The sequence below is a fragment of the Chiloscyllium punctatum genome, chromosome 34 (genome assembly GCF_047496795.1).
Source record: "Chiloscyllium punctatum isolate Juve2018m chromosome 34, sChiPun1.3, whole genome shotgun sequence".
Lineage (NCBI taxonomy): Eukaryota > Metazoa > Chordata > Chondrichthyes > Orectolobiformes > Hemiscylliidae > Chiloscyllium > Chiloscyllium punctatum.
Window position 1 is genome coordinate 9,878,048 of NC_092772.1, and position 12,952 is coordinate 9,890,999.

The following is a 12,952-nucleotide window of genomic DNA, read 5'->3' on the forward strand; positions in this document are numbered from 1 at the left end:
TCAGCTGACACGGCAATTTTCAAAAATCTCGTTCATTCCTCCCCAATGCAAATAACATTATCCAAGTCTTTCAATACTCAGATTTATTCCTTGAGACCATGACAATCCATTTAGGCCTTGCCCCGGGATTTTCGATTCTCTGTTCATATTTTCATATTTTGACCCTGATCCTTAGGTCACCGAAGTGATTCCCAGACAATCTGGCAGACTGCAAATCAATCGGGAAAATACCTCAGGAAACCAAACCATTTCTGATTAGAGTGTAGGGAATCCCATCTGCTGAAGAGACAGAGTCCTCACAATCAACACTTTATTTGTTCTACCTGCCTACAAAGTTTACCACTTCTCATATTCGAGAAAGGAATTCTGATTATAAAATGTTTTAAAAACAGGAACAATCTTCTGAAGCCATTTCCAATTTGAATTCGAATGTTTTACCCTTTCACACGGTAACAGCCGTTCCTGAGGAAGGAGTTTCCAAGAGCTGTGTCCCGGGGCTGGGCAGGAAGCCGCTGATTGAACCTGAAGTGGCCCCTTTCTGTTGGCAGCAGGGGCTTGTAGAGAGTGGGGTCACATTTTGCTGCACGTAACCGTCTCACTCATTGCGGACTCAGGGTCAATCATGGATGAGTTCTCGTGGTTGTATTGTCAGTTCATGGTCGATCTCAATACTTGATGTGAAATATTTGAGGGTCTGTGCTCTTTTTGGGTTTGGACAACCAACATTTCAGCCAAATGCTCTGATCATTTGACACACAGCAACTGACAGCAAAATTGTGCGTGCACACATCCAAACGCACAGTGATCGAGAGGATGTGGACAGCAGTAGTTCTCATTATTTTAAGAATCAGTTGTTCATGTTCCCGTGTTTATCGCGGAGAGGGTGAGAGACCCGAGGAGTAACAAACACACCTATAAAGCAATATCAGGACCTGTGTAGCTCCGTCATAAAAAGCTGCCTGCAGTTGATCTATTGCAAAGTTGGGTTTCAAACCCACGACGCAATAGAGACTGGATCCTCAACCCAGCACATTAAAACTCTCTGGATTAGTGGTTCTGTAAGAGCACAGCAGTTCAGGCAGCATCCGAGGAGCAGTAAAATCGACGTTTCAGGCAAAAGCCCTTCATCAGGAATGCAGAGTTTCACTCGAAACGTCGATTTTACTGCTCCTCGGATGCTGCCTGTACTGCTACGCTCTTCAGCACCACTAATCCTGAATCTGGTCTCCAGCATCTGCATTCATTGCTTTTACCCACATTAAACCACTCGGAGACGCTCCCTGACGATAACTAAGCGCCAAACCTGTCAAGACGAATGTGTCAGCATCGCTTCACTTCTGCAATATCCCCTGGCACTTTCTATGAATACCTTAGCATAATTAAAAAAAATATTTACAACGATTTGAAAGGTTTACACGGTGTGGACATTATTGAGAAGCTGAATATTCTTCGACAGTTTTCCCCGGAGCTTCAGGCCTGAGGGATGTCCTTGGAAAACTTTACAAAATCATGAGGTAGGCGAGCAAAGAACATAGTCAATCTACACTTTTTCAGAAGTCACATGAGTTTACAGTGAGATAGCATAGGTTCAATGTGAGAGCAGTACAATTTGAAAGGGACGTGAGCGACACTTGTTTTTAATACAGACATTTTTGTGCGTGTGGAATAAATTGCCACATTTAGTGGCAGAGTTTGGTGCACTCACAACACTTCAAAGGCATCTAAATGGCTATGCAGACAGGAATTGTTCGGACAGATAAGGGACAAATATTGGCAAATATATTTAGATTAGTTACTGTCATCTGTTGAACAGGTGCAAGTTGGATAGGAAGGTTTGCTTCCGTGCTCGGTAATTCTGTGACACTCCAGTACCTGACAACAGTTTGAATAGACCACTTGCAAAAACGCATGCTGTTTGTTACTAAGTCAGCGTGTTTGCATTTTATTTTTTTCTTGAAGCGTAATGTTTTGAAATGACACAGAGAGGAATGTTTTCCAGACATTTACAGATAATGACCATTCTCCTTGATACATTCCCAAGTTCTCCATCAAATAATTTCGTTGACTAAAAAAAGCCTCACAAATCGTGTTTTCGCCTTAACTCTCCAGTGAATCCAAAAACTGACAGCTCTTAACGTCGTCCAGGTGCAAAACTCAAAAGGCAGAGTTATTATTAGACACACAAACTCATTACTTCTGTCTGTGGGGCAGTGCGAACGTGTATGTCAAGAACTGCTCACACAAATAACACCGAAGCAATTCCAAACGGAGCTTCCCGACATTCTGGAGATTTAGTGCATTGCCAAGTAACAGAAAGTGCTCAAGTAACATTAAACAAAACAGAAAAATGTACCATGCAAAGTGAATATGACCAATTATATTCTCGATTAAATTAGGTCAACAATGCGCTGGTGCCTCCATCTGATCGAGCGAGCCAATCTACAGTCTCCCTCACCAGGACAGTAATGAAGGAAATGAGAGAAATATAACAAAGTTTCACCTTGCAATTGCCCACCTTTTAGCCACAACAACAAAAAACGAGGGAGCAGATTCAGTGCAGGATCTGGCTTCACAACAGCGGTGAAATAACGACGTCCACTCACTTTCAGGGAAAACTGTGCACAACTCACATTGTCCAGAATATGAATATACAGCGCAGGCTGTTTGATTCCCATATTCTACTGCTGCCCCGACATTCATACGATAATGTACCTTTCAAAGAGAGCGTTTGTAGCTGTGGAATGACAGTGGCAGCTGTTACCCCTCGCTCTTACGGCCGCCCTTGGTCGTGTAGGGCCTGCAATTCTCATCTTACACGCGGTAGTTGAGTGTGCAATTCTCTGTTGTGGAAAAGCGGAGTGTTTTGGAGCAGAAAGATGTGAAGTTTGGATGCTTCTGGAGTTCTTGTTGAAAAGTTCGGTGACGCTAGGAAGATGGTTTGCAGACTTTTCCTCCTTTTCTGCGTGACATTCTCAGCGCTGCAGAGGTTCCTCTGAAGCGCTGCTCTCATGTTTTGGTACGAATTCATTTGGTTTCATTCCCGCTGCTTCCATTTGTTGGGATTGCAGATTGGGTCCAACGGATGGAATCCGTGGATGAATGCCCTGCTTCCATGAATTGTTTGGCTGTCTTGTGCTTGCCCTGTCCTATTATTGTTGTGCTATTCTAGTCGAATGTGTGGCCCTTGCCGTTTGTACGTATTGCTACTAGGGACGGTTGGACTGACGCCCACACAAATTCTTTGCCAAGAACCAATATCCACCCACGTTCATTCGCAAATGCATGGCACACAATGTTCGCAACGTGGATTCGCTATGAGGTAATTTTTAAATCATGCTTCCCTGTGTTAAAAACAAATTCTGGAAAACGATATCCAGATTCTTCCGAACATTCAGACATATGACAGCACAGAAAACGAGAGCCTCACTCAGACAACAACTCACGAGAAAACAAGGCCCAATACCCCATCATGTGCAGTTCAAACGTGGTTGACGAGATTCCACGCAGGGACTGCACGAAACACGACATAGGAGAAAGAGGCTGACAACTAGAGAGCTGCATTCATAATTTCATCTGGACTGTAAAAACGCCTCGGACAGCTGTTCCTTGCAGTTATGCACAGAATATTGAATGTCTCTGATTCCAGGGCTTGGAATTCGGATGATATGACAGTCTGCAGCACTGGTTACTTCCTTGTGTGAGGTAACTCCTGATGGAACACATGTCACACTCTATTGCTCATTAAGAAATACATCCAAAATAGGAGCTTAGAGAAGCATTTCTGTTGTCCTTCTGGTGCTGTCCCTGACTGCCCTGTGGCACTGCACTATTTCTGTGTTTCCTGAGGGTTCAGCTCATGGTTCCACGATCCTTTATTCGGCAGAAATCTGCATTTCCGCTTCAATAACGGGTGTATGAAGCTTAGGTCCACCATTCTCTATTCTATTTTTCTCTTCTTATGCACAACTGCAATACAGTAAAGGATCAATTGATATTGAAAGATGATATACAGAGGCATGTGAAATACCGAAGTTTTAATGACATTTATGCAATGGTTAGAGATTACCTTGATTCAGGAAATAAGGATGTAAAGTCTGTTTGACTGGAGTTGAGGAACAGTGAGGAATGGACTCACAAGCATGTGTAGTTTACAAGCCCACTCGCAGTAACCACAAAGCAAAATAAATCGCACAAGGGGAAAACAAATGCGTGACAAAAATGGCAATAGTCGTGCGTGATCTTAACTTCCCATCTAAAACTCTCGGTTCCATTGTAAAAACGTTTGGAGAACCAAAATCAAAAAAAAAAATCCCACATGTCCCATATAACATCACGAGGGATATCTTGGTAATTGATTACTCTACTGGTGACTTAATTTTCCTATTTTCTTGGAAACCATGTCTTTAATTGTGAGCATCAGAAAAGGCTTTGTTTTGCCAGCAAGAAATAAATATGTGATTAACCTTTGTCCGTTTCATGTATAAGAACACTGAGACTCCTCTGCACCGCACTTCTTTTGCGTTTCTATCGATTTTAACACGAGTGTGTCTTTTGATTCTTCCCAACAAAGTATATGACCTCTCATTCCCTACATGAAACTGCATCTGCCAAGAATACTCCAATTGTTGGAGGGAATCCTGAGGAACAGAATGTACATTTATTTGGAAAGGCGAGGACTGATTCGGGATTGTTAACATGGCTTTGTGCGTGGGAAATCATGTCTCTCAAACTTGATTGAGTTTTTTGAAGAAGTAACAAAGAAGCTTGATGAGGGCAGAGCAATAAATGTGATCTATATGGACTTCAGTAAGGTGTTCAATGATGTTCCCCATGCGAGACTGATTGGCAAGGTTAGATCTCATGTAACAGCAGTGGACCTAACATCAACCCTTGTGTTACGGCGCAAGGACCTGGACACCAAGAAGAACATGTTCCATCAACGACAACACTGTTTTCTATTGGCAAGCCAATTACTGATCAAAGCTGGAATCTCTCCCACAATTCCATTCCTCCGCATTTTGTATAATAGCCTATTGTGGGGAAACTTATCGAACAACTTGCTGAAACCCATATACACCACATCAACCAGGTTACTGTCATCTACCTGTTTAGTCACTTGGTCGAAAAAGTCGACAACATTCGTTCAGCAAGGCCTAACCATCACAAAACTGTGCTGACTGTCCCTGATCAGATTATTCTTTTCGAGATGGTCATAAATCCTACCTATAATAACCTTTTCCAACACGTTACCAACAACTGCAGTGAGATTCACTGGTCTGTAATTACCAGGGTTGTCTCTACGAAACATTTTGCACAAGAGAACAACATATGCTATGCTCCATTTCACGGGCTCTATTCCTGTAGAACAACGATGATTTGACGATCAATTCCAAAGGCTCATCAATCTCTTCCCTTGCTTCCCAGAAGGATCCTAGGACAGATCCCATCCGGCCCAGGGGACTTGTCTGTTTTCACAATCTTCAGTATTTCTATACCTAATCCTTGTGAACCTCAATCTCTACGACACTCGACGCAAGTATCTCTGTATCTTCCTCGCCAACATTTTCATTTTCTATCGCGAACACTGTCGAAAAATATTAATTTAATGCTTCTCCTATCTCCTCTGACTCCACACAAAACTTCCCACAATTATCCTTGATTGTCCCAAATTAAACTCTCGTCATTCTTAGAGATAATGCTTTAAATATGGAACATTTCTGATGAAGAACTCGAGTTTCCCAGTCTAATCAAATTACCGGCCTGGTTTGCAAAATAAGTTTTCTGAACTTCGAGTAGAAATTGTTCCAGCAGGAAAGCATTCACAACGTACGTCAGCAGGACCCGAACCTACGTGGGGAAACCCCAAAGGATTTCTAACCCATCGCCTTAACCACTCGGCCACGACTACAGACAGTACCAGGCCCTGAGCACTGACCAAATCAGCCGTGATTTCATTGAAAGCCGCCGCTGACTTGAGTTAAATGTTTCACTCTCCATTCATACCTTTGCTGTCATTTGTAAGGTGCGAGACACCAATGTAAAAGAAGAAAAGCACAAAGTTAGGAAAAGATATTTGCAGCAAAATTGAGTCAAAATTATTTATTGAAAGGAAAATCACACTTGGCAATTTGCTAGATCTCTTTGAGAACATGACTAGCAGAGGTAATCAAGGGAGCTATTGATCTGAGTATTCTTGGACATGAAACAAACAAAGGTTAGTGACAAATTCATTTCTTTTTTTTAGCGAACGAAATGGTCTTTCCTGATAGTTACAATGAAAGAGATGGTTCCCAATAAAAGACAGAGATTAAGTCGCTTGTAGATATACTTCAATGTGATACGATTCACTTTCAGCTCCTAATTACCCCAGAGATGGAGGGGGTGAGTTGCTTTTCTTCACTCTTCAACTCCACAGAATGGAGGTACAGACATGAAACCGCTAGAGATGGAGTTCTTGCATTGGGAACCAGCGAAACTGAAGGAACTAGGCAAAAGTGAGGACTGCAGATGCTTGAAAACTGATTTTAGATCAGAAAATGCTGGAAAAGCACAGCAGCATCCGAGGAGCAGGAAAGTCGATGTTTCTGTTGCCAGTCTTTCTGCGTTCCGCAAACAATTTTCGTTTTTGGCTCAGATTTCCAGCAACTGCAGCTATTTATATTATACTGGATTAGTGGTGCTGGAAGAGCACAGCAGTTCAGGCAGCATCCAACGAGCAGCGAAATCAACGTTTCGGGCAAAAGCCCTTCATCAGGAATAAAGGCAGTGAGCCTGCAGCATGGAGAGATAAGCTAGATTATGTTAACATTCATAATGTTTTGGACAAAACCAATGACCTGCTAGCATTGGAAAAGCGACAGAAGTACTGGTACACCGATATGTTAGCTGAACAATACAACCATTCCATGAGCGGGAATACGATCCGGGCCGCGGTGCTGAGAGTACCGAATCCTCACAAGTAAATAACAAGACAATGCGATAGATACTATCGTATTTGGTGTAAATAAAACACCCTTTATGAGCATTTTCGTTGCAGATTATTTTCAACTTATCTTCGTAGATTTACAAAGTGGGAAAAGGCCATTCCGCCTGTGTGCATTGCGGCTAATCAGAGAGCCATCTATTCGAGTCGCAGTTTCCAACTTTGGCCCAAAGTCTCGTGTGTTCTAATGTTCCCAGGGCAAATGTCAATGTCTTTATCCTGTGTTCTTACAATGGCACAATAATGGGGCAGATGTATGACACTTGCACAACGACTTGTAATTTTTTTGAGGAACTGAAACAGAAGCGACGCCCGGGCAGGACTTTACAGGGGAGCGTCAACGGGGGGCATGCTTTAAGCAAGACATCCCTCTCGAGCCAGGTAGGGCTCGAACCTACAATCTTATGACCCGAAGTCGGACACGTCATCCATTACGCCAGTGGCCCAATAGACAAGCTTGCCAACGGCAGAATGTCGATATGTAATGCCATGGACTTTCACGGAATCAGAATTAAAAAGGTGAACAAGCAGCGAAGATAATCACCAACACTGCTTCACTTCGAAGTTTCCAATTTGTGAAGCAGTGCCTTTCACTGGCAAAGGAGAAACATTTGTCCAGAGCTGCCTGCTTCAGGGTCGCCTCCTTCTCTGCTGGAAGTGTCCATCGTTTTACTCACAGTCACGACGCGATTTCCTGATCCACTCCAGTGAAAACGTGTCATGGTGTCGTCTAAGCAAGACCCTGCCAAAACTCAGCGAGAGACCTCTGGTCATTTCGAGCTCAGGATGTGGAATTAGACGAGCTGCGTGACACCTTTTATTGGCGCCGCCACTTCACTGCAAATTAGCGGCTCAAAACGAGCCGTTGTTAGCATCAGCTTGATTTGTACCGTCCTGCAGTGTATTTGCGAAACAACATCAGATAGATCCCATCCGGCCCAGGGGACTTATCTATTTTCACACTCTGCAGTATTTCTAATATCTCTTCCTTGTGAAGCTCAATCTCTTCTAGTCTAGACGCAAGTATCTCTGTATCTTCCTCGCCAACATTTTCATTATCTAGAGCGAACTCTGTCGAAAAATATTTATTTAGTACTTCCTCTATCTCCACTGACTCCACATACGACTTCCCACTATTATCCTTGATTGTCCCAAATTTAACTCACGTCATTCTTTTAGTGCTCACATACCTATGGAAAGCCTTAGGGTTAACCCTGATCCTATCTGCCAACAACTTCTCATGTCTCCTCCTGGCTCTTCTCAGCTCTCTTTTTAGGTCTTTCCTGATATTGTTGGAACCCTCGATCGCTCGAACTGAGTTTTCACGTTTTGTCCTAACATAAGACTTCTTGTTCTTCTTGACCAGGGATTCCACTTCTTTAGTAAACGACGGCTCACGCGTTCTATATCTTCCTCCCTGCCTGACAGGTACATACTTATCTAGGACACACAGGAGCTTTTCCTTGAATACGCTCCACATTTTTAATGTGCTCACCCCCTACAGTTTCCTACCAAACTCTGCGCTTCCTAAATCTTACCTCATTGCATCGTGATTTCCCTTCCACCAGCTGAAACTCTTGCTCCGTGGAGTACACCTATCCCTTTCCATCACGAAAGTAAACCTGAGAGAATTGTGATCGCTGTCTCCAAAGTGCTCACCTACTTCCAAATCTAAAACCTGGCCAGGCTCGTTACCCAGTACTAAATCGAAAGTGGCTTCTTCCCTTGAAGGCATGTCTACATACTGTGTCAAGAAGCCCTCCCACACACACTGGACCAAAACTGACCCATCTATTGTACTCGTACTTTAGTGATCTCAGTCAATATTTGGATATTGTCTTGAGTGTTCCAGAATTTCTCATTGTCCCACAGTCCAGATGAAGTTTGTATTCCTCACGTACGGGAGCGAGAATTCTTTCAATGTCTCAGATCAGTTCCTGTGCCGAGAACATCAGAGTCAATGTCCCTTCCTCTACTCGGACTGACAATTTACACTTCTTCAATCTCCTATGATCTATTTCCCAAAGAGTTTCTCAAGATTTCCAAAGCTGGAGCCTAAATTATATGGTTTGCTTCCTAAACATTTTTCCAACTGCCAACTGACAATATTTTCACAGTATCTCTTCACAATCCTCTGGCTTGCACCATGTCCGGGATGGGAAGTCCCATTTGGTGGAGAGAGTTCCTTGGCTGGTGAGTTTCACTTTGGAACAAAGATGGTTAAGTGACAATTTCCTGCGGTTGTTTGTAATGGTGGGAGAGGGAGTGGTGGGGAATGAGCACTCTGACGAGCAGGAGGAAGTATTGCCACTGATCAGAGTCAGAGAACAGAGGACAAGGGATTAAAGGAATCTAATGAAAAGCAGCACTTCTGCTCAGGGCGTTCAATAACAACTGCAGAAACCCGATGTGTCGAGCAGTGTATCTGGAAAGAGAAACCGAGATAATGTTTTAAATGTGGAGCATTTCTGATGAAGAACTCGAGTTTCTCAAGTCTAATCAAATTACAGGCCTGGTTTGCAAAACAGGCTTTCTGAACTTTGAATTGTTCCAGCAGGTAAGCATTCATAACGTAGTCAGCAGGATTCGAACCTACGTGGGACAACCCCAATGGATTTCTAATCCATCGCCTTAACCACTCGGCCATGACTACCGACAGCGCTGCGTGCTGAGCACTGACCAAATCAGCCGTGATCTCATTGAAAGCTGCCGCTGACTTGAGTAAAATGTTTCACTCTCCATTCATACCTTTGCTGTCATTTGTAAGGTGCGAGACACCAATGTAAAAGAAGAAAAGCACAAAGTTAGGAAAAGATTTTTGCAGCCAAATGGAGTCAAAATTATTTATTGAAAGGAAAATCACACTTGGCAATTTGCTAGATCTCTTTGCGAACATGACCAGCAGAGGTAATCAAGGGAGCTATTGATCTGAGTATTCTTGGACATGAAACAAACAAAGGTTAGTGACATATTCATTTCTTTTTCTGCCGAAGGAGCTGGTATTTCCAGATGCTCACAATGACAGAGATTTTTCCCAATTAAAGACGGCAAATAATTCCCATCTCACGCTGACACCATCGTGAGCGCTGCTGTTTCACAATGCCACAGAGTCAGGGTTAATTCCCGCCTCAAGCAACTGAATGTGTGCAGTTTGCACATTCTCCCCGTGGCTGTGTGCGCTTGCTCTGGTTTTCTCCCACTGTCCAAAAATGTACCGGTTTGTTGAAATGGCCATGCTAAATTGACGGAGGTAAAGGAGAGGAATGCATTTGGGCTCGGGCGGGTCGGTATGGAGTTGCTGGGCCGAAGGGCCTGTTTCCACATTGTAAGTATTCTAATGTACAGTAATCAATGACCAAGGTACGGCGCACGTTGTTCGATGGGGGCATATTAGACTTTTCGATTGTTTTTCTTCAAAGTTTCTTTACAATTCAAACGGGAGAGGAAGAGGGGAAATGAATGTCTCCCATAATTCTTGCCTTCTTTTATCATTCACAGGCGGTATTTTTTCCTGTACGTTTTTCTTTTACACTGTGGTTACTGTTAGTGTTCTTGTAAGCTACACCGGCTGGTTTCCTCTTTCCTCAATGTTCCTCATCTCTACCCAAACTCACTTTCCATCCTTATCTCCTGAATCAAAGTAATCTCAACCATTGCATAATTGCCACGGAAACTGGGCTTTTCACACGCATGCGTATGTCATTTTCCAATATTAATTGATCGTTTACTGTGTTGCAAATGCGCACGAGAAGAGTAAAACAAAATAGAGGCCGGTGGTCCTGGGTTTGAAACGCACGTAATTGCAGCTAAAACGCAGATTACTGCACACAATGCGATCACGGAAGCATGCAGCGAACCGCCAGGAAGCACACAATAAGTACAATGCTGGATGTCATGTCAGGAACAGGACTAGAAACACAACAGAAATACGTCTCTTGGGTACTATTTTGGACGTATTTCTCAATGAGCTATCGTGTTTTACATATGTTCCATCGGGAGTTACCTCACACAAGGAAGTAAGCAGTGCTGCAGACGGTCATATAATCCGAGTTGCAAGTCCCGGAGTCAGAGACACTCAGTGCCCTGTGTGTACCTACAAGGAACAGCTGTGCATGGGGTTGACAGGGTAACTGAACTGCATGAATGCAGCTCGATGGTCGTCTGTCTGCTTCTCCTCTATAGTTTTCTGTGCAGTCCCTGCGTGCAATCTTGTCAACTACGTTTGTCCGGCACAAGATGGGCATTGGTCACTTGTCTCTGAGAGAGGCTGTTGGTTTATGTGTTGTCATAATTCCGAGTGTAAGGAGGAATCTGGCTGTCAGTTCCTAGAAACTTACTTTAATAAATGGAAGCGTGCTTTTTAACTTGCCGCGTGGCATGTACTCGTTGCAAAGTTCGTGCACTGAGAATCACGTTGCGGGACTATCCAATTTTGGCAAAGAATTTGTGTGGCATTCACGAGTTGCCACGACCAGCTATCCCTAGTAGCAATACGGACAAATGGCAAGAACTACAAATTCGATTAGAGCAGCACAAGTTTAATGTGACAGGGCAAACAGAAGGCAGCCAGAAGATTTCTGGGTGTAGGGCAATCACCCAAGGTACCTTTACATATGAAAGTCTGTGCATCAGTGGAATCTGGGACCAAAGTAGTCTATGTTGGTTATTCATATTCCAGACAACTTGCGTTGTTCCCCGTTTACTCTGAAAGTGAATAGACATACTTATTTCACCGTTATTTCGAAAGAAGATCCTGCATTGAATCTGTTCGCCGTTTTTAGATGTTGTGGCGAAAAGGTGGGCAATCACGATGTGAAACGTTGCTATACTTTCATTTCCTTCATTACTGTCCTGGTGAGGGAGAAAGGTGATTGGTTCTCTCGATCAGATGGGGGCACCGGCGCATTGATGGCCTAATTTAATCACGGATATACTTGGAAATGTTCACTTTTAATGGTTCGTTGTTGTGTTTTGTTTTATGATACTTGAGCACTTTCTGGGACTTGGCAATACACTAAATCTCCAGTAGGTTTGGAATTGCGTCGCTGTTATTTGTGCGAGCAGTTCATGTCAGAGACGACTCACGGTGCCTCACAGACAGCACTTAATGGTCATTGGAAGCAAATATCCTGTAAACCTTCATCTCTGGATCGGTTGGGCTCACCCACCCTCCAAACAAAATAGCCAAACTCGCTGGCTGAGTTACAATCATCATGCGTTTTTTTGCAAATGGTGTATTCAAACTGTTTCCGGTGGCTTCAGCATCTCAGACTTGTCGAGCATGGAAACAAATCCCGCGATCCAACTTGCCCTTGCTGAATAGATAAACGAAATTAATCCATACATTTCTGCCAATATTTGTGCCTTATCTCTCCGAGGTCTTCCTGACTATACACCCATTCAAATGCCTTTGAAATGTTGTGAGTGCACCAGACTCTGCCACTAAATGTGGCAATTCATTCCACACACACAAAAGTTCTGTGTGAAAAATATTAGTCCCTCACATCCCTTTTAAATTTTTCCTCTCTCACATTAAACGTTTGCTATGTAGATTTGAACTCGCGTGTCTTGTGAAGAAATGCTCCCTGACGATTTACTGTGTTTCCTCATGATTTTATAAGCTTCTGTGAGGCCATATCTAAGCACTGAAGCTCCTGGGAATCTGACGAAGCCTATTCAGTTTCGTTCTCATGTCCAAGCTCGGCAAACCTTGCAAACCCTTGTAAATGTTTTCTAAACTTACACTTGCAAGAAGTGTGTCCAGCTGCAGCACTTGTTTGACCGTGTGGCCACTCTGGAGCTACGGGTGGACTCACTGTGGAGCATCAGCAATTCTGGAGAGTTATGTTGCCTCCCAGGTGCTCAGGCCATGGATGTCGCCCATTGGCTGAAGAGATTTGAAAAGGGGATCGTGAACAGTCAGTTGTCTTGGTGCATACAGGCACCAACGAAAAAAAAAACGAGATGAGG

At 43.4% G+C, this 12,952-nt stretch overlaps 1 non-coding gene across 1 annotated transcript; it reads right to left on the reverse strand.

The window, feature by feature from the left end:
* Positions 1-9,553: 9,553 nt before the first annotated feature.
* Positions 9,554-9,635, reverse strand: trnas-aga (transfer RNA serine (anticodon AGA)). The gene has a single exon. It is a non-coding gene; the product is annotated as a tRNA-Ser (tRNA).
* Positions 9,636-12,952: the final 3,317 nt, after the last annotated feature.